The sequence below is a fragment of the Sciurus carolinensis genome, chromosome 2 (genome assembly GCF_902686445.1).
Source record: "Sciurus carolinensis chromosome 2, mSciCar1.2, whole genome shotgun sequence".
In the NCBI taxonomy this organism is placed as follows: Eukaryota; Metazoa; Chordata; class Mammalia; order Rodentia; family Sciuridae; genus Sciurus; species Sciurus carolinensis.
Window position 1 is genome coordinate 117,123,988 of NC_062214.1, and position 27,843 is coordinate 117,151,830.

The window sequence follows — 27,843 nt, forward strand, 5'->3', positions numbered from 1 at the left end:
ATGTACTTTGTAACTTATAAGTAAGCTCCATTAGGTTTAGCTCCATGTAAGCAAGAAATGGAAACTACAAGACAATGTTTTAAGATGATTTGCTAAGAATGACACTGAACATTGTTGTTTTTAGCATTCACTCCAGTTGTTTTTGTAACATTGTGGATCTCACACACGGATGTAATGAGAAGATCAAAGATTATCTTATACAAATTAGCTTATCTTCTTATTTCTTTGGATTCTGCAGTTGTATTTTTGAGGGCTATGCATGAAACACAAGTTCAGCTGACAGACTTAGCCATGTCTCATTGCAAATATGCTCTAAACAACTCAAGATCACTAAACATGTTCAAAATAAGTGTGAGGAAGCAGGAGCCAGAAACTTCCTAGTCAGTAACTGTGTGGCCGAGAGCTTCAGTCTCTTCATTTGTAATCTTGGGATCTTGGGTTGAGTGGAGTGAAGACTGATGTGCTAAGGGAACAAGGGTTGGGGGAGCCACAAAATTTGCCCTGCTTCATGCTGGATTCTGTGGAGCATGCCAGGAGGATTAGAGTGTGCTTCCCTTAAGAGGCTCACATACCCTATAGGCATATGTGGTCTGGGAGGCTTTCAGGAGATGGACATGGGCGAGGCTCTTGAAGAATAGTTCAGTTTAGAGAGCTAAGAAGACAGGGAGGAAATCTCAGCAGGAGGAAATGGGGCAGAAGCCAGGCCTACAGTAGCCTCATAGGAGCTGGTGAATTTTAGGAAACCTTTTGGGAAAGGTAGATTTCAATCTGATTACAAAAGCTTTAAGATTTTTCATTTTTAAGTTAAAAAATTGTTCACAAACTGTGAGAGCTCACAGGGGTTTTGATGGGTTTAATAAATTTTATCTATTGTGTGAACTAAGACACAGATTGAGCAACTGGTACAATGCTATATGGTTTGTTTGTAAAGTACCCAAGACAGGAGCCCAGTTTTTTGACATTTTGTCTGATGATGCTTTTAAAAGCATCTTTTCTAACTTTAGCCATAGTTTATCAAGGGTAACCCCATTCTATCAAAATTGAAAGTCTGGGTTCAAATTTGGAGTACTTTGGGCTCAACATCTTTGATAAATTGTCACTGTCATTATCATTCAAGGTCATAAGCATGTCTTTATGTCCATTAATTCAGAATGTATCTCTTCATCTCTAACTCTGGGATAGGTACAGTAGTAGGAGAAAGGGACCCAAAGATGGGTCAGAGCACATTTTCAGTGTGTAAGGAGCTCAGAGTTTAGACTTCTCTATGTTTAGCATAGGCAAATGGAAGTTCTTTAAAAAAAAAAAAGTCTAAATAGTAAATCAATTTGGTAGGATTCTTAGATAAGGTATTAGTGCTATTGTAGATATTCTCCCCACCACCCAGTTGTGTTTTGTAGCACAGAGATATTGGTTTCAAAGCTAGGTATCAGCTGAGGAAACTGATTTGGGGCAGATATGGGGAGGTATGATTCAGATAGTCTCTGTCTCTTCTCTTGTCTCTCAGAGCACATAAACATTACAAATTTTATCCTCTGAAAACAATATTAATGATTTAAGTGTAAATAACTGACTAGAATGTCACCTATAGTTTTTTTCATTTATGAATGGGAATGAAATGGATACTGTTGTTTTTATTTAAAAGTAGATACTTCTGTTAGTCAGTTTTTCATCACTGTGACCAAAATACTTGACAAGAACAACTTAGAGAAGGAAATGTTATTTTGACTCATGGTTAAGAGGTCTTAGTCCATGGTCAGCTGACTCCATTGCTTTGGGTCTGAGGGTAGAACATCATGGCCAAAGGGCATGGGTCTGCTCTACTCATAGCAGAGGAAGAAGAGAGAGAGAGAGAGAGAGAGAGAGAGAGAGAGAGAGAGAGAGAGAGAGAGAGAGAGAAAGGGCCACAGGGAAGGGCACATGCCCTGAGCAACTCACCTCTTCCAGCCACACCCTACTTGCCAACTGTTACCACATAGTTAATCCATTCAAATTAGGATGGACTGATTACTTTACAGCTCTTATAATCTAATCATTTCACCTCTGAATAAGCCTGTATTAACACAGGTGCTTCTGGGGGACACCACATATCCAAACCATAACAAAGCTTTAAGAATCACCTTCCGATATTTGTATCAGAAGTGGTAAGCACACAGATCCTTGTAGAAGTTTGAGTTTGATCATCTCTGCTTCATATTAGGGTATAAGGTATTAGAACAGCTGAATTTTCTAGAAATTGTGCTTAAGGAAGTTACAAAGGCAAATTTTGTTTTGGGCATAATGTATAAAAATAATTGAGATATCTACAGTGAGTATATATCTGGTTAAAATTCCTTGTACAAAAACATGTCATTTATTATATTTCTTCTCAATTTTTGTTGAAAAGAGTTTTGTTAGTAGCTTCTAGTAGCCCCAAACATTATTTTTTCATTTTTAACTGATCAACAGGCATTATATAGTTGTATTTAAACATTCAAGAAAATAGAGGGGAAAGGAAAATTATTGGAGAAAATGGAATATTTAGAAAGGTAGGGTTAATTTGCTTTTTCCAGGGCCTAAACCCGTTACTAGGGCTCTACCATTCTGTCCACTTTTATAGAATCTATTATGGTATGAATTGTGCTGCCCCACTCCATTCATATATTGAAGCCCTAAGCTCCAATGCGACTGTATTTGGAGATGACTGTATTTAGAAAGAGGAACTTTGAGGAGATAATGAGAGTTAAATGAGGTTCCAAGGGCAGGGTCCTATCGATAGGACTGGTGAGACACTGGAGTAAGAACATGCAGGAAAGACAATGTAAGAATATATAGTAGGAAGGCAACTGTCTGCATGCCACGGAGAGAGGCCTCACCAGAAACCTTCCTGTAACCTTGCTCATGGTTTTCCAGCCTCCAGAACTGAAAGAAAATTAATTTCTATTGCTGAAACAACTCAGTCTATCCCAGCAACTTGGGAGGGTGAGGCCGGATGATGGTAAGTTTGAGGACAATCTGGGCAATTTAGTGAGACACTGTCTCGAAATTCAAAACAAAACAAAATAACAACTACCACTCAGTCTATAGTATTGTAATAGGCCAGCCTTAGCAGACTTATATAAGGTTTCTCCACATGTTGAACATGAAGGCCTGAGGTTCATGGTCTACCAACTTACTGACTTCTGGGGTAAAAGAGAGCTCTTCCATATAATACTGGCAAACATTCACCAGGAGGTCTCTGAGTCTGGCCAGGACTGGGGACTGGCCTGTACCATGGACTAAACGGTGTTATTAAATGGGGGAGGGATGGTTCTCCAAAGAAGGGGTGCCAAAGAGTGCAAATACCATACCCAAGGAGCTAAAGCAGGGCAGGTATGCTGGTTTGTGCAGGAGGAACAAATTGTTGGAAGGCTCCAACTTTCCAGTTTAGGAGTTTTATTTCACGTGGCAGGCCCTGAGAAAGACTTGAGAAGAGCAATGATTTTATTCAAAAACAGTCCTTCAAAAATATTATTTAAACTTTGTAGCAGAACGATGAAATAGGGTCTATTATTATACCCATTTTATTGATGAAAAAAGTGGTGTCTGAAGAGGTTCCTTGCCTTAGATCATGCTGCAAGTAAATGGCAGAGTCCAGAGTTGGCTCTATTGAGATGGTTCCACACCTCTGTCAGCAGCCCAGGGAATCTCATCACCAGCAAGGGTAGCTGGAAGCCAGAAGACATACTCTCAGCATGAATACAGTCCGCCTGTGAGGAGTTTCTGAGTTCCTGTCACATTTACAGTGTCCAATCAGGTGCTTTAAGGAGAAGGAAAAAAAAAAAGTTAATTCTGTCAAAAGGTTTAAATAAAGTTAGAGGAATTGATTATTCAATTGACTAATTGATCTAGCCAACCTAAACTTACTGAGCTCCTCTTCTGGGTCCATGGGGCAAAACAAACATGGCCCCTGCACTCACATGGCTTCTAGTTCAGTGATCCAGTTTTTGCATACCTGTGTGTCAGGAGGACAGACAATAGCCACATTGAATAATATATAGAGCTCTCTCTCCTACTCACTTTCTCTATCCTCCTCGCTTTCACACTCTCTCTTGCATGCCTTTTCTCTTTTCCTCTCATTTTCTCTCTTACCCTGCAGGGAGACACTCTGCTTAATAAACTCCCTTATGTGGAAAAAAAGAAAAAAAAAAGAAAAATATATAGAACTTCATGGAGGGAATAAGAAGGTGCGGTGAAAGATTCTAATGCAGAAAATTCTAGTTAGAGAAGGTGGTCAGGACTGTCTCTTTGAAAAGGTAACATTAAATCTCAGACCTGCAGAATGCAGAAAACAGGCTATGCAAAGAGCATGTGCAAAGACATAGGAGAGTCTGCCACATGTACAGAGAAGTGAGAGAAGACCATGTGGTGGGGAGGTGATGGGAGTGGGGGCTGAAGGGGTGGACTGAGTGGTGGTCAGAATGCCAAACACACAGGGCCTTCAGACCATGGCAAGAAGTTTGGATTCTTCTAAGTGTAACTGAAAGATGCTAGAGGGTCTTAAACATAAGAATATGATCCATATATTTTAAATTTTATTTTTGATTAACATTTATTAACTGTAAATATTGATGCAGCTCAGAGTGATATTTCAACACATGCATATAGTGCGCACAAATCAAATCCAGCCTCCCTTTATGTACCCCCCAACACTCACACCTGTCCCAACCTCAATTAATCACTCAATTAATTCCACATTCGGGTTGACCTTTTTCGGCTTCTACATATGAGAGAGAACTTTTGGTAATGGTCTTTATGTGTCTGGCTTATTTCACTTCACGTATGTCCTGCAGTTCAATCTATTTTGCTGCAAATGATAGGATTTCTTTTTTCATTATTATACATATTATTCATCTATAAAGAAGAAAGAAATCCTATCACATGTGATATATATTTATATATGTATATGTCATATTTTCCTTATCCATTCATTCATTGATGGACACCTAGGTTAATTCTATATCTCAGCAATTGTAAATAATGCCAAAATAAACATGGATGTGCAGTTATCTTTTGGTAGGTTGACTTCCTTTCTTTTGGATATATATCCAGATGTGAAATCGGTAGATGTATTTTTATTTTTTTCAAGGAACTTTCTTACACAAGTTCTCCACAGTGGTTGTACTCATTTTCATTTCCACCTATAGTGTCCTTTCCCTCCACATCCTTGCCAGCATTTGTGGCTGTTGTAGTTGTTGTTATTATAATTATTGTTTTATAATAGCCATTCTAACTGGAGTAAGATGTTATCGCATTATGATTTCATTTGCATTTCCCTCATGGCTAATGATATCAAGAGCATTTACAAATTTTTTAAATTAATACATTATAGTTAAACATAGTTGGTTTCATTTTGACAAAATCATACGTGCATGGAATTTGATTTACTCTGAGAGCATTTTGACATACATTTGTTGGCCATTCCTATTTTTTTTTTTTTTAGAAACTTCTACTAAGATAATTTGTCCATTTTAAAATTGGACTATTAGTGTTTTGTTTTGTTAAGATAAATCATTAATTTAACTTAATTGTTTTTGATAGGGGCACTCTACCACTGATTGATTTTTTTTTTTTTTTTTTTGAGACAGATTCTTGCTAAGTTTCTGCAACTGGCCTTAAGCTTGCTTTCCTCTCACCTCAGCCTCATGAGTCCCTGGAACTATAGGCATGTGCTACTGCACCCAGCTAACTCATGTTTTAAAGGCTCTTCTAGGTGTCCTGTAGAAATTGGACTGGAAACACAGGAGTGAAGGCAAGTAAATCACTAGGGGCCTCTTTGATGCAAAGTAAGATGCTGTGGCTTGGAGTTGAGGACACTGTGAAGACAGAGAATTGTACAGAGAAGTGCGGGCAGAGAAGAGCGGGTTTCATGAACAGTAATGACAGACTGTGCCAGATGGTTGGATAGGGGCAAGGAAGAAAACTGTTTTTCAAAGAAACCCAATTTTCTAGGCAGTCGAATACAGCTTCTGTCTTACATAAAAGGAGGGTTACTGGATCTTGAATAGTGGTAGATGATGGACTGTGAATGTGGCTCAGTGTAGAACACTTGCCTAGCATGAGCAAGGCCCTGTGTTCAATTCCTAGGACTGAAAAAAGAAAAAGATGGCTAAGAGAAGAAAAGAGGGAGACTGAATGAGCAGAGATGGAGGTTCTGAGATCAGAAAGATGGTGGGAAGAACTTGCTAGAGCAGGAGATGTATATTGGGATATAGCCATCAGGTCAATTTACACCAGGTAGGGTGAGAACAAGAGTATAGGTTTGGAGATACAAGGAGGCTGTGTTCTGGTCTATAAAACACAACGATGATAGTCCTTCTGCCTGCCTCCAAAGTTGTAATGAGAGTTAGATGGGATAAAATTGGTACCATGCTCAGGCCTTGGCAAATAGTAGGACCTTAAATGATGATTTTTTTATCATTATTAATCTCATTATGTTTACATATATTTATATATTGTATATTTATCACGTTACCTTATACACACAGGTGTATATTGTATACCTTATATACACACATGTGTGTACATGCTGTATAAGAACTTGAAAGACACATACGGAAATTTGGATTTGACACGAGAGCATATGTTTTTACTGGTGACAGTGGGCCACTGCTTTTCTCAGGAGATGATGTTTAAGAAGGTGACTCGAACTAGTAAACATTAAAAATAAAAAGCACATTTTATTTCCAGTGCTGATGAGGTGCAGAAAGCTAATGGCAGTATGATTGATCTGATATTTTTGAGAAAAAAACTGTTACAAAGCATGTGAAGCCTTCATGTTCTTTGACCCAGTAATTCTATATATAGGAATCTAAATCTGGGAAAATACAACAAAAACTTTATATACAAAAATATTCCTCAAAGCATGATTTGTAAATGTTAATCTGAATTGCAACAAAGACAGCATAGTTAAACCAATTGCCTACTACTTCTAACGGGGACATACAATACAGAGTCATTAAGAAGGATGCTTGTGATGAATTTATATCATGTAGTCTATAGTGTAATGTATTTTTCCATTTAAAAGTGAACAAAGCAAGACATTTAATGACAAAAAAAAAAAAAAAGGTGAACTTTGGCATTTGAATCCAAAAGGATTTAGCAAAGAACCTAAGTGAACAAACTTAATCTAAGGGCAACTGGAAAATTTGGGGCACATGTACAGTGTAGGCCAAGAACATAGACTTAGATTCCCCCTTATCTTTCAAAGGAGATACTGACTGAAATAGTTTCAAAAAGTATGGGAAATAGTGATGTCATGATATGGGGCTTAAAGAGGAATTCAATTAATAATTACTATGATCTTATAGCATCTTGTTATTTTACTCTGAACTGGTTTTCTGAATTCTCAGTGTAGGAAGCACTTTTTCACACCACTTTGAATCTACTCTCAAGTTGAAGAAATTTATTTTAAAACAGTTTAAATCTTACAGTAAAGGGTATCCACATTCCCTTTTATATCCATTACTCTGGAGTGTCAATTCCATTGTGTTATAATAACTAGTTTGATTTTAATACATAAAAGGGAGTTCCTTTACTGAAATATCATATAAGGATTTCAGTTTTTAAAAAGGAAACCGTAGGTTGGTAGGGATGAGGGATTCAGCAAGAAGAATTTGATGAGTGTTTACTCCAAATATAAATAGGGAGAATATAAAAAATAAAATCATATCCAAACTTTATAGAAAGAAGCATGGAAGAATAAAAAAATCTATTGCAATGTTTACTCTTCCCCCCGCCGCAGCTTCCACCAGAATGGATCCCCACCAGATTAGAATGACTTGAGGCCTCTGCAGACATGAAACCTGAATGAGAAATAAGCTACTGTATGCTAACCAACGAGATTAACCTAGTCTATTTTGTCATCTTCAGCTTGGGCTACTCACCCTCCCAAAATTTCACTTTGCTTTAAGGCTCTGAGGTGATTTTATTTAAAATAATATAAGCCACCCAGAATGTTTAAGAGTTGTTCAGGTTATCCAAACTGCCATGTTGTCAGAAATGGAAGTTAATTATTAGGTGACTGTATCCTTTTTTTTTTTTTTTTTTTTTTTTTGAGGCTGGGGAAATTTTGTTTTTCTTTGGCATATGAATAAAATACAAAATATCTTTGAAGTTACTCTATTTGCACCTTTTTTGATTTAACATGTAGATAGAATGCTAATAGAATCAAAAACTAAGGGTTTCATTCAGTTGCTTTTGCTTTATCCACGCCAAAGTTTCTTGCTTCTTAACCTGGCTCGCATAGAATTGCATTAACTTAAAAAAGAGAATCATCATCAAATGTAATTCACATATCATACAATTAGCCCATTTAGAGTGCATAATTCAATAATTTTTCACATATTCACAGATGAGTGCAACCATCACCACTGTCAACTTTAGAACATGTTCATCACCTCAAAAAGAAACTATAGCTATCATTCTCTTGCACCTGCATCCAGACTTGAGTAGGGCAGTATGGTTGCATATACTTTCTTTCCAGAGACAAGTCAAATTACTACTTTTGTCTTAATCAAAAGGATGAACTATGCCCTCTATTGAAGGAAAAGCAAAAAAAAGTTCAGGGTTGTTTCCTGTTTATTTTCCTCCTAGGGCCTCTTTTGGAGGTGTTGGGGATTGAATCCAGAGCCTTGTGCATGTTATGCAAGCACTGGCCACGTCCCCAGCTCTCCTCATGGGGTTTCTTTTTTCTTCTAAAAAAGCAAAACCTAAATAAATTGCATTTTGTGATATAATTGACTTTAATAGGTGATTGTGAATCAGGCAGCATATCGCACAAAAGTAGGTGGGTTTTCCAGGCAGATAAAAAGAAAGCAGAGATGATGAACACAAAGTGGACTGGTCATTTCGAAGTCACCCTACTTATAGACTAAGGCAGAGGGTGCTTCCTTGTCATGCTGGCTCAGGTTGACTTTGGATTGGTTACTATGACTCTTCTGTATTTTGGAAAACTGGCCTATTTCTAAATTCAGTTTGCTTATGTGGTAGCTAGCATGAGTGACTCCATTCTGTTTCAGTCTGATGTATTGGGGCCTCAGCAGAAGCTCAGTCTAAAACAATGGCCTCCTGAGAAATCTGTTTAACCTCCTCAAAGCAGAAAATCTCTTTAGCAGAGAGAAGCCTTTTTAGACACCTCATCTAAGTTATACTCATGTCTTGCCTCCTCCTTCCATATTATGTTGGCCCACAGTACATACGATATGATTTTTTGTTTTAACTTTATTACGGTATAGTTTATATAATAAAATGTGCCTGTTTGAAACATGTAACTCAATGTTGTTAACAAATGTGTATACCCAATAGCTACCATCCCACTCAAATCACAGCACATTCCATCACTCCCAAATTTCTTCTGGTTCCTCCAAATTCAATTCTCTTCACCTCTACCCCAGGCGATGCTATTTGTCACTATAGGTTAGTTTTGTTTGTTCTGACATTTTATACTAATCATAATTCAAGTAATTTGTTTTGCTTATCTCTTTCATATTAGACTCTTCTGAAAATAATCATGGTTTCCTAATTGAGTGTTTAGCAGAGTCAGATAGTCCCAGGATGAATGTGCCAAATAATTCTATGCATCACCTTTTACTTAAGACACAAAAGCATGTGTAGGAAATGGTGAGGACTTCACCATGGGAGTTAATGAGCTGGGGTCTCTTTCCATCTCCTTAGCTTTCTTGCTTTGCTTCCTCTCACCTCTGCCATCATACCAAGGTCAAAGGCAGCCTGAAATGGGGAAGAAAGTCACAATAGGGGAATAGGGGCCACATTTCTTTGCTTTTAATTAAAATGTGTTATTTTTAAGTGAGTTGGAATGGTCTCATTTAATTAAATGAGACATAATTCATTGTTTTGAAACTTTGAACTTTGTGGATGAAGACATTTTAAATAGTGTTTTGCACATTCATACCTTTGATAACAGAACAGGAGATCAACTCAAGCCATATTCCCACTTCTGAAAGACACCTGTGTCCTACCAGCAATGTCACACCCACTCCGATAACTTTGATAAAATATCTCTTACTATAATATAATCAAACTTCCATCATATAATTGCCTTCCCTCCAAAGTGTCTAAAGCCTGTGAAGTGGCCTCTTTCACTCAAGCACAGGGGAGGCGGGGCATGTTCTGCATCTGCACTTGGTGATAGAGAAGCCGAGGTACAGATCTCCTTCCATAGAGAGCTCCTCCTTGCCCCCTTCCCATGCATTCGTTTGGCAGTGTGTGCCTCTCCCTTCAGCTGAAGTTCTAAATCTCTCTCCACTATCTAGGACACATGAGAATTAACCTACTCATGTAGATTACAGGGCCCCAGCCCTCATTAACCTTAATATTAAAAGAAACACAGCTTTCACAGTCGGAGAAGCGGAAATGTCCTTCCAGTCAACACAAACGGCAATATTTCATGAACTGAGGAATGAGCTTTTTAGGGAGAAGTTCCTCTAATTGTAAATGGGTTTCTGATTAGTGAAATTTCACATATATAAAACCCCTAGATATGTAATGCAGCCCTTTATAATGCATTTAAAAATTACACCTCTGAGGTTATTTTATTGTAGATCAAGGTGCTGTCCCTTCTGTATTTTCTTCATGTCCTTTGAATTAATGATGTCATCCTGAAATTCTCACTTTCCTCCCCAGCAGATACTCAATTTTTATTTGTTGAAGGACTAAGCAGTTGATACTTCATTCTTAAATACTAAAGTCAAATATATTCTTCTGGACACTAGTCTTTGTCTACACCCTGCTTACCTAATGTGACCTTTGCTTTAATAGGATTTAAGTGCTAAGCAAATCTCAGCTATGTCCTTATTTCTCTCTCCTCTTGGATGGATGGTGCTTTTGTCTATGACATTGAGTCTGGAGGACAGTCACCATGTGGGGGATTGAGAGGAGAATCAGGGAACAGGATAGAAAATTCATAAATCAGGCAAGTTGGAGAAATGACCTAGGACCGGAAATGAACCTCAGAGAGGGCAAAGCTTCTCAGAAGCAGGCCAGGCTGCAAGCCCTGTCAGCAGAAGGAGAGAACATTGGGTAGCCGAGCCTTGTACAAATGTGGGAACCTGTGAAGGTCTTTTGCTTCATAAAACTCTAATGACACCTGATCCCCACATGAGGGTGGGGCTTTTCCAACACAGCTGGTGAAATCTTCATGCCTGTTCTTTCTCTTCCCTCCTCTCAGTCATTTCTCTCCTTTTGACTTTCGGCAACAGGTAAATATTCAATGGACCACCAGAATGATTAGACATTGCTTAGTTCCATCTGTATTTTTCAAATTGTGGCTCATAATCTATGAATGAGTCTTGGAATCACTTAAGTAGGTTCCAAGAATCTTTTAAAAAATAACCAACAGGAAAGAATATAAAAAATGTTAGTTTATTATATTTAGTGAGGGCAAATGTTTTGTAGAACTCTGCTTTAGTCTATATATGTATATATATGCATATATATGCTTTAGTTTTTCTCTTTATTACCACATGTATATACATATATAACATGTCTTTTTTGAAAAAAGTTCAAAGTAACTGGTGTATGAAGTTGATTTTCAGCTATTCTTTAAAAAAAAAAACAACTCCTTTATTAGGAAAATGTTCACATGTACATAAAAGTAGTGTTATGGATGTGAGGTATCCCCCAAAGCTCACATTTGAGACAATGCAAGAAAGTTCAGAGAAGAAATGATTGCTAAAGTCTTAACCCAATCAGTGAATTAATCACCTGATGGGATTAATTGAGTAGAAACTGAAGGCTGGTAGGTGTGGCTGGAGGAGATGGGTCATCAGGGGCATGCCTTTGGGGTATGTATTTGTGTCTGGCAAGTGAAGATCTTTCTTTCTTCCTCTCTGATTTCTGATTGTCATGTGAGCCCCTTCCCTCTGCCACTCTTTCACCATGATGTTCCTGCCTCATCTGGAGCCTCATCTGCTGTCTGTGGACTGAGACCTCTGAAACTGTGAGCCCCCAAATAAACTTTTCCTCCTCTACAATTGTGCTGGTTGGGTCTTTTAGTCACAGCAATGAAAAATCTGACTAAAACAAGTAGTGACAATAATAGAATGGACCTGGTTGCATCTTCATCCAGTTTCCAAATTGTCTTTTGTAGGTAATAAAATCCTTTCCATTTCTTTAGTAGTTTATTTTCATTATTTCTTTATCCATCCTACCAAATGTAGGTAAGATTTCCAGCAGAATTTAGGGAATCCTCTCTGGCGGCCTGAATTGTGAATCTTAAGATCAACGGGGAGACTTCCTGAAAGGTCTCAGGAAACCACTGAGAAAAGCAAACATGGAAGGAAAGCTCCGGAAAACCTCACAGGTGCTGCAAACACAGGTTCTGTACCTTTTGTGGAAGAGACAGATCATCTGGTTCAGTTCAAAAGGTCCCCTGCCATGGTCACTTTACCTTATCCTATTTGAAAGCATAGAATTAGAGATCAGAGAAAGGTATAGCTGGGTGGGACCTGAGAATATCAAGTTTGAGCTGTCCTTCTTTTTGTTGATAAAGAAATTGAACTCTAGGGATGGAAAATGAGTTAGCCAAGAGAGCCTCTCATTTATTAAAGCTAACAGCTTCCAAATGGTGCCAGGAGAGTTAGAAGTAAGATGATCCTTTCATAGACAGAAAACCAGGATGCAGGAAAGTCAAGATTCTCAGCCAGAGCCTCTGATAATATCATTGGTAAATTAGGAATAAATGTGAAGTTTCCTTTTTCCCTCTCAGTGCTTTGCTCCTGAGGGTTGGACCAAGTGAGTCATCTTTTGGATGGAACATGTGGAGAGTGTTTGGTGGGGAGATGGGAAAGGAGTGAGTCACCAATTTTCCTGGGATACTGTTTTGTTTCCCTGGGCCACTTCAACTAGCAGTGGCCCAGCTGCATTATCAATATTGTCCCATATACTTCTGCACACTCAGGGCTTTTTTTTAAATCTCAACTAGAAACCCCTGCCCTGTGTATTCCAAAAATGGCTCTTGATGGTTTCAGAAGTTACATACAGGACTTGGTCATCGTTCCATGAATGCCAACTCCATGCACAGTATAAAATTTTAACTATGGGATGGGCTCCTATGGAGAAAAACTAAACTAAATCAAATAAAGAGGGCTGGGGTTGTGGCTCAGTGGTTGAGTGCTTGCCTAGCACGAGCGAGGTCCTGGGTTTGATCCTCAGCACCACATAAAAATAAAATAAAAGGTATTGTATCCACCTACAACCAAAAACATTTTTTAAATAAATAAATAAAACAAAGACCTCACAACATTGGAGATATCATTTGTGTCCATGTGTAAAGAGATAATGCATGTAAGGCTAAAGATTAGTGTGGTGCCCACATAGAGTAAATATCCCATAACTGGTAGCTATGTCACACCTTCTCTCTTTTGAACAATTACTCTCATTGGTTCCCCTTCCTCTTCCTTGTCCTCTATGACTTGCCTCCTTCCAACTTCAAAAGAAAATGGAAGTCACAAACTATCAATTTTTCACACCAAGTATGCAAGTTCAAATGTTTCTTAAGAAACCACTGTGCCAAAATCCTACATTCCGTTCTAGCTACTGACCTCTTTCTCCTTTCCATGGTCAAACCCTTCAAAAGGGCTCTCCCCTTTCCCTACCTCTCACTCCTTTTTCAGTCCACTCCAGTTTGTCACTTGAGTCTATCCTCCAGCACAGTCCTGTGGTCTCTGATGACCTCCATATTGCTGAATCCAGAGACCTTTCTTCAATCCTCAGCATGGCTCACCACTGCCTCTTACCAACACACCACCTTTCCTGACTATACTCTTGGTTTTCCCCCAACCTGTAGCTTTTCTGTATCCTTTGCAGGATTGGCTTCCACCTTTCAGTCATGATGGAACTTCTCAGGACCTTGATCGACTTAGACCATAAATAGTCTCCCCCTTCAGGCTAATTTAACAATGTTCCTGGTTTCAATTACCACCTGTATTTTTTAAACTTTTATATTTGACTGTTCCCTCTAGTCTCCATTTAATCAAAGGTACTTTCAATTCAACTTGTCCAAAACCAAATTCATAACCTTTTCCATAGATCTGGTGTTCTTCCAGGGTTCCTTCTCTCCCTCTGAAATGGCAACTGTCCATACAGGTATGCAAGGGACACATCTTGGCCTTCTCTTTCTCTGTCCTCATGGCTAATCACCTAGTTCTTTTGAATGTACCTCTAAAAATCTCGATTCTGTTAAAGGAATTTCATCTCCTCTTGCTTCTCCTTCACCTCCTCAATCCTAGACTATTGTAGACTGCTGCAGTGACTCCACGTCTCCTCTTGCCCTGCAGCCCCTCCCAGTCTCCCTCTACATCAGGTGAGGAGTAGTCTAATACTGTAACTTGGATTATTCTCCCCTACCCAATGAAGCCCCACAGTGCTTTTCTGCTGCTTGTAGACCTTTCTGTTGTCTCAAGACCTAGGTGGTCCGGCTCCATCTTCCTCTGCAGCCCCAGCTCTGCCACCCTTCCCCACTCCAGCCCCACTGCCTTCTCACAAATGCCACTCCCACTTGCAGGTTTTTGTATGTGCTGGTCTCTTCATCCACTGTACTGCCTTCTTCCCGCTTCTGCACTCCTCCTCCACCACCCTTCTTGGGTATATCACAGTAATCATTTATTATTTACTTAAAATCTGACTTCCCTTCAGACTGTTAGTTCCATGAGGACAGTAACCTTTTCTCTTTCTGCCCGTTGTGTTTTCTTGACACTGGGCCTGCAAGATGGTAGATGTTAAAAATAATATCAGACATAAGGGAAGTTTCTTTGTACTCCCTGAACCCTTTTCCCTTCTTTCCTCCACTATTCTGAAATTGCTGTCTATTCTTTAAATCCATGTGTCTGTGTTTCACTCATTCCATTGAATATCCACACATGGACCACTGAATATCCACAGATGAAACACAGACTTGCTCTTGTGTGGAACAGTCATACAAATGGAGCCATATTCTACTTATCTAGCATCTTGAGGTTTTCAGTCAGCATTTAGTTTCATAGATCTATAGATCATTGATCTATAGGTCAATTTCATCATATGAAGAAATTCAGAGTATTTTGATGCTTCTACCACCATATTTTTTAAAAATGTTTTTGTTTTGTTTCTATTTCCCCACTTGCTGATGGCTAAGGATTGAATATTTGTGTTGTTTCCTGCCCCCAAAATCGTGTTGAACCTTATCCCCAGTGTGAGGCTATTTGGAGATGAGGTCTCTGGACATTATTTAGACTGAGATGAAGTCTTGAGGGTGAATCCCTGAATATGGAATTAGCGCCCTTATAAGAGGAGACAGGAGAGAACTTATTTGTGTTATCTCTCTCTCTCTCTCTCCCTCTGTCTTTTTTCTCTCTCCCTCTTTTATACCATGTGAGGACACAGCAAAGAAGGTAGCTGTCTGCAAACCAGGAAGAGAGCTTTTCCAGGGACTGAACCAGTAAGCACCTTGATGGTGCACTCCCCGGTGATCAGGACTGTGAGAAATAAGCAGTGGCTGCTCAAGCCACCCATTCTATTAAGCTGCAGCTGGAGCAGACTAAGTATTGACTTCTATTAAGTCCATGTCTTCTTTTCTCCCCTCCTCTGCTTTTTCTCTGTTAGTCTTGAAGTTTTACATTCCATTTCTATTCTTTTAGTGTTGGTTCTGAAGCATGTAGCATGTGTTTAACAATACAACGTAAAGTTAACATCTATGTCCCTTCTGTTATGATTGCTTTGTTTTTATTCCAAGTTCACCCACATTTTATTCTTGCAATAAATACTTCTTTAAAACAAGGATAGGATACCTTTTCCACAATTTTTTCAGATACCACTCTGGGCATAATTCTTTTCTTTCTTTATAGCTCTTGTAATTCTTTCACTGAAGGTCTGTAAGTAGGACATCTTTTCATTCTTTGTCTTCAAAAAGTCTTATTTTGTCCTTCCTTGTATATGGATAGATATACAGAAGGATAGATAAATAACCGCAAGTCAGTGCTCGTATCTGAGCAAACAGACTACGGGCAGTTTTCTTTACTTAACTTCATATGCATATCCTAATTTTTCTATGCTGAGTATTATATATGTAATCTTTAAAAGTTAAAATGTGAACAATAAAAATGGTAAGAAATGTAATCCTTTGATCTCTTGTTCATCAAATCAATGCCAAATCCTCATGTGTGCTGATCATGCTTCTGCAAGATTTCTTCAAGGGAATCATTGAAGGTGATGCTGTTGCCATGGTACCATTCAAGTGGTCCCTTTAGATGTTAAGATGGAGGAGTCATATCATTCTAGGCTAAGATTTCAGCTGGTCAGGGCTGAATTTATTTTCACAACTTCAGTGAAAATATGCCTTTAAAATATGCCTTTTACTTCACATTAGAAATTCTGCTTCCTAGTGGTGGAATGTAATGTCTGCCTTCATGTATGACTTGAAAATGTAGTGTGAAAGAATCACAGCTGGCACCCTCTGTACCTGGGAAGTATCACCGTATCCTCTTTCTGCTTTCAAAGCAGATTTTTTAATGTAAGTGATGCTTCAGTGTTGTTGCAAGCAGCATCTGTTCATGGACGGAAATCCAGAGTGCAATCTGGGTCTCCTTCAGAATCACCAGCTTTCAAAGGGCCACAGTTAAAATCAGATTTCTAAGGAGAGATCACAGCCCGTGACACTGAGCTAAAGTCATTGTTCCAGCTGCTTGGGGAACTGGTCAGCTGGAGAAATCTGAATTCTGTTCACACAGAACTTCAGAGAGCCAATTAGTCCACACTGTTATTTTATTTTTAGCAGATTGTGTTTGGATTCTTGTTTTTGCTTGGGTTTAGGTTTAATTTTTTTTTTGCTCCTATTATACTGAATCCTGAAGATTATATGCACTCTAAATTTGCTTTTTCTGATATTTGTAGTCAGTATATTTTTTTAAGAGAAACACACACACACACACATCCACCCAAACCACCCCTGATGTCAAAACCCATCTGGTAACATGTACCTCCAAACTGCCCATGAGAAATTCAACAGAATGCAGGCATTTTACCTTGTAAATGGCAGGTGTTCAGTACAGATATATTGCTTTCATTTGATAATAGGTTTGTTGGATTTAGAATTCCCTTTTTGGAGAAAACTAAGGAATGCTTCAACATGAAGAATAAAATTGTCAGACCTCCACACAACAGATGGAGGAGAGAGAGCGCACATGCGTTTATTCCCATTCCCTTTAGAATCCTCACCATTATGATAGCAAAGCAATTTTTAAGAAGACATAATTCTATAAGATCAAAAAGAATAGAAAGCTGGGAAACAGAGAGACAAGTGATAATGACTGAGGAGTCACCTATAGAAATAGCCTAAGTGCAATCTATTTTGTCTCATTGTAAGTACTGGGGGTTGAACCTAGAGCTTCACACATGCTAGGCATGTGCTCTACCACTGAACTGCATCCCCAACTTAGGAATGATCTGTTTTATGCAGCATAAATCTACCACCCACCAAAGGTTTAGGAACTGGGGTTGAATAGGAGGTTGTAGCTAAGAACAGGAGAATGGTTTGCAAGTTTAAGAAAAACTGAAAATTCCATACTGCATACAGCCAAGAAACTGCCTTTCCCCTCCTTTACCACCCCAGGAGAAAAAATTAGATGTTGAACCCCCTTCCAGACTCTGGCCTGGAGGGAATACCAGTCATAGTCAATAGTGGAGAATCAATACTGTCAGAAAGAGTGATTAAGTGACTTTTATATACTGATCGGTGAAATCATCAGTCCATTTCCCCACACCCATCTCCCAGAATATTGGAAGCCAATGCTGTACCCCAAGGCAGGAGGTGGGTGGATTCTTGTCTGGAGAACATGACCAGATCAAGAGAAAGATAAATAGCATTGATGTCATGGGCTTCCCAACTCAGTGGTCCAAAGAGGTACTCTATACCAGGATTTTTCAATACTAATGACATTTTGGGCAGGATAGTTTGTTGCTGGGGGCTGTCCTGTGCACTGTAGGATGCTTAGCAGAATGCCTAGCTAGATGCCAGTGGCATCTCCCAGAGTCAGGGTAACCAGAGTCTTGCCCCCTGCTGGGAACCATAGTTCTATACTGAACTCAGAGTCAGCAAGTCCCACTCACGCACTCAAGAGTTTCCAATTGACTTCCTAGAGCTTTATTCACTCTTAAACAAAGCCAGCAGACATCTGAGAAGGAAAGCCTCTAATAGAAAATGTGAAAATCAAAATAAACTTTAAAAAATTTACAGAAAACAGACTGTATAAGCTGAAGACAAGAAAACTTCAAAAAAATCATCATTATTTTCCTGAGAGGGAAAAGGCAGTACAAAAGAACTCTTTGGAAAGTGAAAATAGGACTATAGAAATTTTTTAAATGCAATAAAGAAATACAAGGAAAAGTTAATGAAATCTCCCAGAAAGTATAGCAAAGAAATGGAACATTAAAGAAGAAATAAAAAATTGGAGGATAAGACTAGGAGAACCAAGATCCAAGATCCAAGTGACAAATTTTAGGAAGAAACAACAGAACAAATGGAAGCAAAGATTAGGGGGAAAATCATCAAAATATCTCAGAATCTTTCTAAGAACTGGGGTCCATGAGGTTTTTCATTTTTATTTTATTTTTTTATTTAAAGGACCCTTGAGTAACTAGCCTACTAAATGAAGCCAAGATCCACACCAAAGCATATTATTGTGAAAGTTAGGAATACCAGAATCAAAGAGACAATCTTTCAAAGGCAAAGTCACAAACACTATTTAAAGAAGCAGAATGGCTTTGTACTTCTCAGATATAACACCAGAAGCTGGAACACAGTGGAGGAATGTCTTCAACATTCTGAAGGAAACGATTATATAACAGTAAGTTGAAGTCTTTTGCAAATGTGAGAACTCTTTAAATTTTTCCTCTCATGGACTTGTTCTCAGAAAGCTATTAGACAACATGCTCCATCAAGACAAGGGAGAACACCAAGAAGGAAGAAAGCATGGGCAAATAATTCCACACAGAAGAGAAGGAAAAGAATTTCCAGGATAATGGAGAAGGCATATTGGAACATAACAATTGTACACTTTTCCAATCAAGTCAGACTATGAGAGATATTTCTCTATGAAAATGTAATTGATAGAACACCCTGTATTCAGATATTTTGGGAGGTGGGGGTGAACAGAACAATTTGGGCTTGAAGTAATAAGTCCTTAGAAAGTCAAACAGAAACAAATGATAAATTTATACCAGGGAAAATAGAACTTTGTGCAGGAAAGAAGAAATGTGAATAGTGCTTACATAGCCAAACTAATGCAAACTCTGTACTCAACAAAATTATACTATAGTTATTTAGGAAGATGGTAGAACTAGAAGGGTTAGATATGTGGTGGGGCAGGGTGGTATTGATGGAGACAAACACAGAATCCTGTTCTCTTGTCAGAGGCAGTTAGATTATGCCTAGTACTTGATAAGCCCTCCCGAGGCCATGCCTGTGACGAGGAGCACAGATCCTATTTCAGAGATATATGTATACATTCATCTTGTGGTTTCATGCGCTTGACCAAATAAGCATTAGTTTAAGCATTAGATTTGTGTTGTGGTTTTTGGCTTAGCTACTTCCTAGCTATATGATTTAAGCAGGTCATTTAATCTCTCCAAACCTCAGGTTGGTAGCCAATAAAAGCAGGAATTTTAATCAGTCAACTAACATTTACTGAGTATGTCCCATGGGTCCTGTGAAACAAATGAAATATATGCTCTTTGACTTGGGGTCTAAGGAGAGAGGTAACCAGAACACAGCAGGATATGAGATATGTACAGGGTGTTAAAGGAGCACAAAGTAGGAATGGAAACTAATGCTTATTAAGCATTTGCTAGATACTAGACAACATGTCATATAATGCTCCCAGCAACCTTTAATACTGCTAGTCTTTTACAGTGTTGGAAATCAATGCTCAGAAAAGTTAAGCAATTTAACTCCAGTTGTGCATCTAGAAACTAGCTGCAGAGTGGTATTTAGGCTTAAATCTTTCATACTCACATGTTATTCTAGCTTTCAAAGCATATGCTCCCTAAGGGGCATCAAGCTTAGACAAAGAAGAGGGTAAGGTCTGAAGGGATTCCTGGAGAAGGTGATGCCAGAGGGGAGGGCTGATGAAAGGATCTGCTGGCCATGGAAAAACTGGACTAAATCAATCCCTTCTAGACTATACATGAAGTTTCACTCAGCAAATATTTGAGGGTCTATAATATGCTATGGACTATAGTATGTCCTGAAAGATAAAAAAACAAAACAAAACAGAGCAAAATGAAAATATAAAATAATTCCTCACTGGATTAGCTTATAGTCTATTGGCAAGAACAATTATTATACAGCATAGAAAACCATGTGCTTGCAGGAGCCCCTAACACAATTATGCAGGGGATGTAGTGGGGTGGGGAGCCAGGGACGGGTTCCTAGGGGACATTTCTGGACTGAGTCTGGAGGAGCAGGCAGAGGTTAAGAGGCTTTCCAGGCAAAGGGTACCTCACACAGCATGCCCTGAGGCAAGAGTGCCATGGTGAATTTGGCAAGCTGCAACTAGCTGGGGCTGGCTGCAGCTTAAAATTTAAGAAAGACCTGGAAAAGATGAAACTGAAGAGATAAACAAGAGCCAGTTTATGTAAGGATTTGCATGCTAAAGAGGTTGGATTTTTGAAGTTCGTATTAATGATGCTCCACAGATAGTAGAGAAAGGATTGAACCTGCAATGTAAATCACTGCAGCATGAAGAGTAAAGGGAGGAGTGAGGCTGGAAGCAGGGAGGTCACTGAAGAGCCTACTGAATTATTAAGGGAAGAATGATAAGTGACCTGAACTAGGTAGTGATAAAGATGAAGAAAGACAGGTGAATTTAAGAGTGTCCAAAAACAGTTCCCAAGGATGTTTACCTATTCCTGTTGAGATTTCTGCCCCGATTCCCCTCATAAGAGCTGGTCTAGAACTCGGAAGAGCAGGGAGGACTATCTACAGCATCATCTGTCCACCATGTGCCCACATTCATGCCATTACCATGCTCTGAGGTTACAGCAAGGAAGGAGGTTTGGGGCCATGAGTTAGAGTCAGCCAGTGGGAAAGGATGGGTGCTCTTGGCAGAGGTAACAGCAAAGATAAAACTATGGGAATGTGGGAAACTGCACAAAATGTGTATGAGTACAGCGTACAGGGTGCAGAAGGGGCTAGAAAGGTAGATTTGGGCCAGATTCCAAACACACTCACTAGGGGACTAGCAAAGAGAACAACATCCCCAGAAGATTACAGGGATCTCTGAAGAACTGTAAATAGAATTGGACTGAATTCATTATAGAAAGACCATTCCATCAGCAATACAAAGGACAAGTTAGAAGGTAAATAGGGAGGCTCTTTTGGTGGGTCTATACCAAATAAACTATGACGGGAAAAGAGAGAGAGAGAAAATGCTTTTAGATATATTAAGGGAGGAACAGGTCATAACAACTTGATGTATGAGTGAAAAGGTAGAAGTGAATTCCTAGATTTTTAACTTGAGCAACTAGGTTATGATTTGTGCAATCAGGATGACATAAAATTAAACTAAATAAGGAAGTTGTGTGTCAGTCAGAGTTCCAGTGGGGAACACATTTCTGGATCACCTTGGATTTCTAAAGAAACTTTTCAGTGAAGGAAAGATATATGGGCAGGTTTAAGGGAATCAACAAGAGATGCCGAGATGCCCAAGGCCTAGCAACATTAGAAAGTTTTTACTATCTGCAGCTTGAAGGGACAAGGAAAAGAAGTAGAAAGAGCAGACTGCTTTGAGATCTGAGGGCCATGGAAGAAACAAGAAATATAACCAAAACTTCACAAAGCAGGAAGAGTGAATGTCTCAACTCACGTCCCTTCTACCCTTCAGTCTTCTGCCAAAGCCTCCCCTGGTTCTACCTAATACAAACCCAGAGTAGCAGTCTACAAAGTCCAGTCTCCTAGGACAAGAACAGAGAATGCATCTGGAGGACAAATAGAACAGGGAAGAATTGTGAAAGGAAATAATGAGGCTGTTATCAATGTTTTTACTTTTATGTGTCTGTGAGGCAACTATAGGGAGCTTAGTAGTTCTGGGCTGCAGATAGATTTTTGAGCTTCATTGCCCAGTTTGGTGAGGACCTATTTTTCCTATTCAAGTTTTTTTTTTAAGGATTAGACATGATTTTGGTGTTTTAAAAGGACTCTGGATTAATATGCATTTAGTGATCCTTTGAGAGATCACAATATTTCTAATAGTTTATGCATTTAACTAGTACTCTAACAACTTGGAGACTTCTTCAGGGGTTGGCAATATGTATAAAGTTACATGGAAGAGGGGACAAATCAACTAACCGACCATTTCTTTTCAGCCTAGACTAAAATAACTAAATACCTCTGTCATACTCAGCATACATGCATATAAATTTTGTGCTTTAGGTAATTTATTTTTCTCATACTTTTTAATTTTGTATGGTGATATACATACATATAATATGTTAGAATATAGTTCCAAGGTCTTGAAAATCAAATAGCTCACATATATTATATAAATATAATTATATTAAATAAGGTTTTACAGGGGGAAAACAGTGCCCTGAAAATACTAAGATAAAGATATGAAGCAGACATAAGGTGGCGATATTACTGGTGCTATACTCATAACATTCCTTGGAAACACACTTTGAGTGAAAGATGAATCTATCTAGCATTACCTATCCATTCATAAAAAAAAAAAAAAGCTATGTGGATTTCTGCCCTATGGCATCAACACTCACACACTTGACAGTGTGAATAACCAAATATTTCAAAGTAACTCCTCTTGAACATGAAAGGTCACTTGCGCAATACAGCCTGCTGCCACTACATAGAACATTTTAGGAACTCACCAACTGCTTATTGTGATTTCCTTTGGAACTGGAAGAACTATCTCTAAATATCCTTGGTAATGGCAAACCCATTCTTTGAAGGGGAATTTGATTTTGTAAAGAGCCAGAAGTTATTGGCGATTAGTAGACAACACAAAGAAACCATTCAACTTGTAAGTTGGAAAAGCACAAGGAACCTGGATTCCAGCAAGAAACTCTACAAGATGCAGGCACAAACCATTTTTCTCCCTCTTTTAAATTCAGACTCATTAAAATAAACATTTTCAGAATCCACTAATAAAAATAATTTGGGTAATCAAACTGGTTCATACAACTTATAATAAACAACAAGATGTAATTTTTCAAGCAATGAAGACTTTATTATGTACAAACAAGGGGCTCTGAAGACAATATCAAGAGAAGCCTCAGAAATAGTTGGAGTTCTGGCACCAAATTTGGAGCCAATTTATATATATATATATACATATATATATATATATATATATATATATATATGGTAAGAGACTCCATGGAATTTTTATTTTTATTATAGCATACTAATAAATCGTACCTAAATTTTCAAAATATCACTATTCTAGTTATAAGCATTTTTTTAAAAGTGGTTTGGGTAGGAAAATAAGCAGTTTAAGTGCATATAAGCAATTGATATAAAAACATATTTTGGCTAAAAATTAATACACTAATCATTAACTAAGGAAAGCTACTGATCTCAGAATTCAATATGTCAGTAATTGAGTACAAAAATATCTAAGGTCTTTGATGTGACCATTGACACTATTTGTGCTACCCTGGGGAAAATAATAAGTGAGTTTTTATGTGGATTTGGTGAGAGAGGATATTTTCTCAAGGTATTTTTCTAACTGCAACAAAGACAATATTTTTATTTAACAGCACCGATTTCAAAATTAAAAAAATAAGTATTTGTGTTAACTTCTCCACAACTGAAAACTATGAGATGAAATTTTGATGTCCTTGGGGATGATTTTCTAAAATTTCATTTTCGTATTTGGGATTTCAAGTGAAATGTGGTACCAATTTCTATTTTCTTAGGGAGACAACTTTCTTTTTGTTCCATTCAGGGTATCAATAGAAGTGTTGATCTCCTTAGTCCTATTGGGTAGTTGCATCATCTTTAAATAATATTATTCAAAACAAATGACCAAAATCTCAGGAAATTCCTGAATATTAATGTCTCAATATGCTCTTCTTCCTGCCATGAAACCCACCTTACATTTGGACTTCACTCTGGCCTCTACTGAACTATAGGACTCTCACAAAATTCAGGTTTCTAATAAAAAAAAAAAAAAAGGCAGGGGGAGTACACAGGAACTGTGGCCTTCCTAACTGAGAGGCCAGGTCCACTCTTCCCTCCTCTTGGAAATTGTTAAATGCCAGGAGACCATCTTTTACAATTTGTCTACTGTACCCAGAAATGAACATGTTTGAAGGAAGGCATTACAATTAATAGTTGCCACTTAAGATTCAACTAATCATGGAATTATTTAGGTTGGCCATCATAATCAGAGCCTATTTGTTTCCTGCATAATTAACGAATACCACAAATTTGAGATATTCCCAAGAAGTCATTCAACTTGTTTACCTGGCATCAGAGAGTAAAGTTAGAGATGTGTCTTTGATATAGACACAGACATACAATAGATATTTGTGGGCATCTACAGTAGATACAGACATACAGTAGATATTTGTGGGCATCTATTGATTGCTTAATGTATACTCTGGGAAAATAGAAGAATAGGAGAGAACATGATTAGCTGATAAAGAGTGAATACCAAGGGAAAAAAGGTAGGTGCATGGGATACAAATCTGAGCATAACTGCTCAGTAGGGGTAGTATCATCACTCATTTCTTGGAACCCACTCCTGCCAATCCCCTCCAATCTAATCACACTGTAAAAAAAATAGCTTGTGCTTCAAAAAATAAATCTGTCACTCCCCTCTTTCATGTCTTCAAATTCTATACGTGACTTTAAGGGAAAGATGCCAAAGTCTTTACACTAGCTAAAAGTTCCTGCTGGAATCAATCCCTGCCTGCCTCCCACCCAGTCTTGTCTCAAACCTCTCCCTCCTTTGCTAAGCCATAGAGACCATGAAGTTCTCTGAATGTGCTACTTTCTTCCACCCTGTTCACTGTTGGTCCTCCAGCTCAGAATGACCCTCTTTCACTCTTTCATTTTTTTTTTTTCTTATTCTTCCTTTAAACGTCAGCTACAGAATGTCTCCCTTTCTAACTCTTTCACACAGTGTAATTCAGTCCCTTGTGGCTCCATTATATACCCAGGGCTGCATATCTCAGTGCTATTCATCAGTAGTTACTTATCATAGAGTTATAAGAATGTTCTCTTTGATATGTGGATGCCAACACACAACAAGGGGGGAAGCGGAAGAATAGATGTTCAGTGGATTAGACATAAGGGGAATGAAGAGAAGGGAGGAGGTTGGAAATAGGAAAGAATGAATAACTTTCCTTATGTTCATAAGGTGGAGTAAGGGGCAAGGAGTGGGTGAATCTCACTATTGTGTATATCCACAAGACTGGGTCCTACTTAGAATAAGATATGTTCCATGCTTGTCTAAATACCTCAAAATAAATTCTACTGTCATGTATAACTAAAGAGAACAAAAGAATTACATTTTAGTCTTTGAGATTATTTGATTAATAAATATCTGATTAAGTAATACGTCTCTCCTACTAGATTTTAAGCTCCACAAGGTCAGGGGCCAATATAACCCCTAGCACAAATGAGGTGATAAATAAAACTTCACTGGACCAATAAGTGAACGAGAAAGTCAAGAATATATATGTGTAAATATATATGCACATATAAAAATAATGGGTTGGGAGAGTGTAGTTGTAGCAAGGAAAGCAGACATACAGTAGGTATTTGTGGGCATCTATTGATTGCTTAATGTATACTCCAGGAAGATAGAAGGGTAGGAGAGAACATGATTAATTGATAAAGAGTGAATACCAAGCTATTCATCCACTCATCAATCATTTTTATTTATTCATATGTCACAAGATGAAAAAAATCTTTAAATTTCCTTTCATTTTAAATTTTCCTTGGGAAGAGAACTGTCTACAATTTCCCTTAGGAGGAGAAGTGTCTTGATTGTAACAACACAAAGGACTGTGTTGGTTTAAGAAGGGAGTCCTTTTCCCCCACAGGATCCCCTATGCCATCAAGCAATGAGGAAGTAGTGTAGTCTAGGCATGTGACTTTCTGATCATCCGTCTTGTTGCAGACATGAAGGCTAGAGAAATTAGAGAAAAAGTGATCAGCTCAGTTCTTAGATGATCCCTCTTGTGTTACAATTGTCACAACTTGATCATTAATATAAACTCTATGATGGACATTTTAAAAGAGTCTACTAACAAGTATCCAACATGGGAAATTCTGTGCTTTTGACTGAAATATCTATCCTATAGATACAAGACAGTAAAATTAAAATGTTTTTATCAGCAATAGTATATTGAATTTCTGTTCTTACCTTAATAAGACCTTTGCATGAAATAGAATAACAATTTATGACATCATGACAGAAGCAGTGATGCTGGAAAACAAAATACATGGACTGTTCTTCTTGTGCTCTGAATAAAAGATGTAATCGGATGCAATCATTTCATTAATATACACATGGCCCTGTAATGGGAATACAGAGGACCAGATGGCCCCGAGTGGACTGAGATGAAATGAGATGGGTGTTTGCAGTTTAGCAACTAACTACTTAGCCTGTATGGATTATATTAAGTACTTAGAGAACCACATGAACACATTTTCAGAATGAAATTCTGGCTTTGTGTCCAGAAACACTGTACCCACAACAGGGAGAAAGTCTGTTTTACTGGAGTCCTGCAAGGCTACTGTGCCTAAGTAGTTAATGGTTTACCTCATTGCACTAATGCTCAAACATGCATATTAGAATCACCTAGCTGGTTTTTTAAAAAATACGACACATAGATCTTGCCTCTAGAAATACTGATTTAATTGTTCTGAGATACAGCTTAGGCATTGGGATTTTTCAAAGCTCCCAAAGTGATTCTAAGGTGCAGTAAAGTTTAAGAACCATTGCATTTGTGTAATTCTAGTATTTCCACAAGTAAGACCACTTTATAGATCAATTAAAAAAAAGCAAGCCCTTGTGTGTTGTCATTTAGAAAGGCTCAGAACATCCCTTGCTTCCAAATAGCTATTCACTTCTTAAGTGCAGTGTTGGAAAACTACCTAGAATGTTTCATTTCTTTGGATGAAGGCTTTACAACTTAAATGAGGATAATTCCTCTGAGAAGGATAATACATTAAGTGGTTATCGGTTATTAACACCCTGGTGTGTGCTCCTTTATCGGATTAATATCCTTTATGGTAGTGGAGTAAGGGGCAAGGAGTGGGTGAAACACAGTGGTGGGAGGCTCAGAGATCAATAACATATAGATTCAAGGTGAGTTCCAGGTATGGAATATTTGACAAAGAACAATCTATAATGGAGGTAGAAAGATGAATATATTCCAAAAAGGTAAATTTGGTATGATGCTCTGAAGGCCAGAGAACACTGAACTAGATCAAACAGGCAAGCTGCAGTTCATGCTCTTGACATACCGTTGGCTGAGCACGTGGTGAATGACAAGTGATTAGTAGACCCTTGTCCAATCTCACCCCAGCTGTAGAAACAAGAGGATCTACAAACCAGACTTGAACGTTGGAGCCTAAGAGTGAGAAGAAGGCAGGAAGGTTGACGAGAACTGCATAAACACAAACGCCTCTGGGCTGAGTAATGCCTGAGCTCCCAGAGTCCTGGCAAAGGCAGAAATTGGCTGAATTTCAGGAGGTCAAGACGCCAAGCAGATAGGGGAATCCATGTACAATTATCAGAGCAGGGAAGGACTTTGATTCAGATCTTAGAGAAGGTTCCTGTGGGGATGCATATCAATTTCACATTA

The 27,843-nt window shown here is 38.3% G+C and overlaps 1 long non-coding RNA gene across 2 annotated transcripts in view; it reads right to left on the reverse strand.

The window, feature by feature from the left end:
* Window positions 1-3,516: 3,516 nt before the first annotated feature.
* The window catches only part of LOC124977536 (uncharacterized), a 28,996-nt gene continuing 4,669 nt past the window's right edge, over window positions 3,517-27,843 (reverse strand). Inside the window, exons 2-3 of one of the 2 annotated variants that reach the window (XR_007107201.1) lie at window positions 3,883-3,970; window positions 3,517-3,775 (exon numbers count right to left, since the gene is read on the reverse strand). This is a non-coding gene — a long non-coding RNA (uncharacterized LOC124977536). Of the gene's footprint in view, window positions 3,776-3,872; window positions 3,971-27,843 lie in introns of both variants that reach the window. The other variant, XR_007107202.1, reaches the window with a different exon arrangement.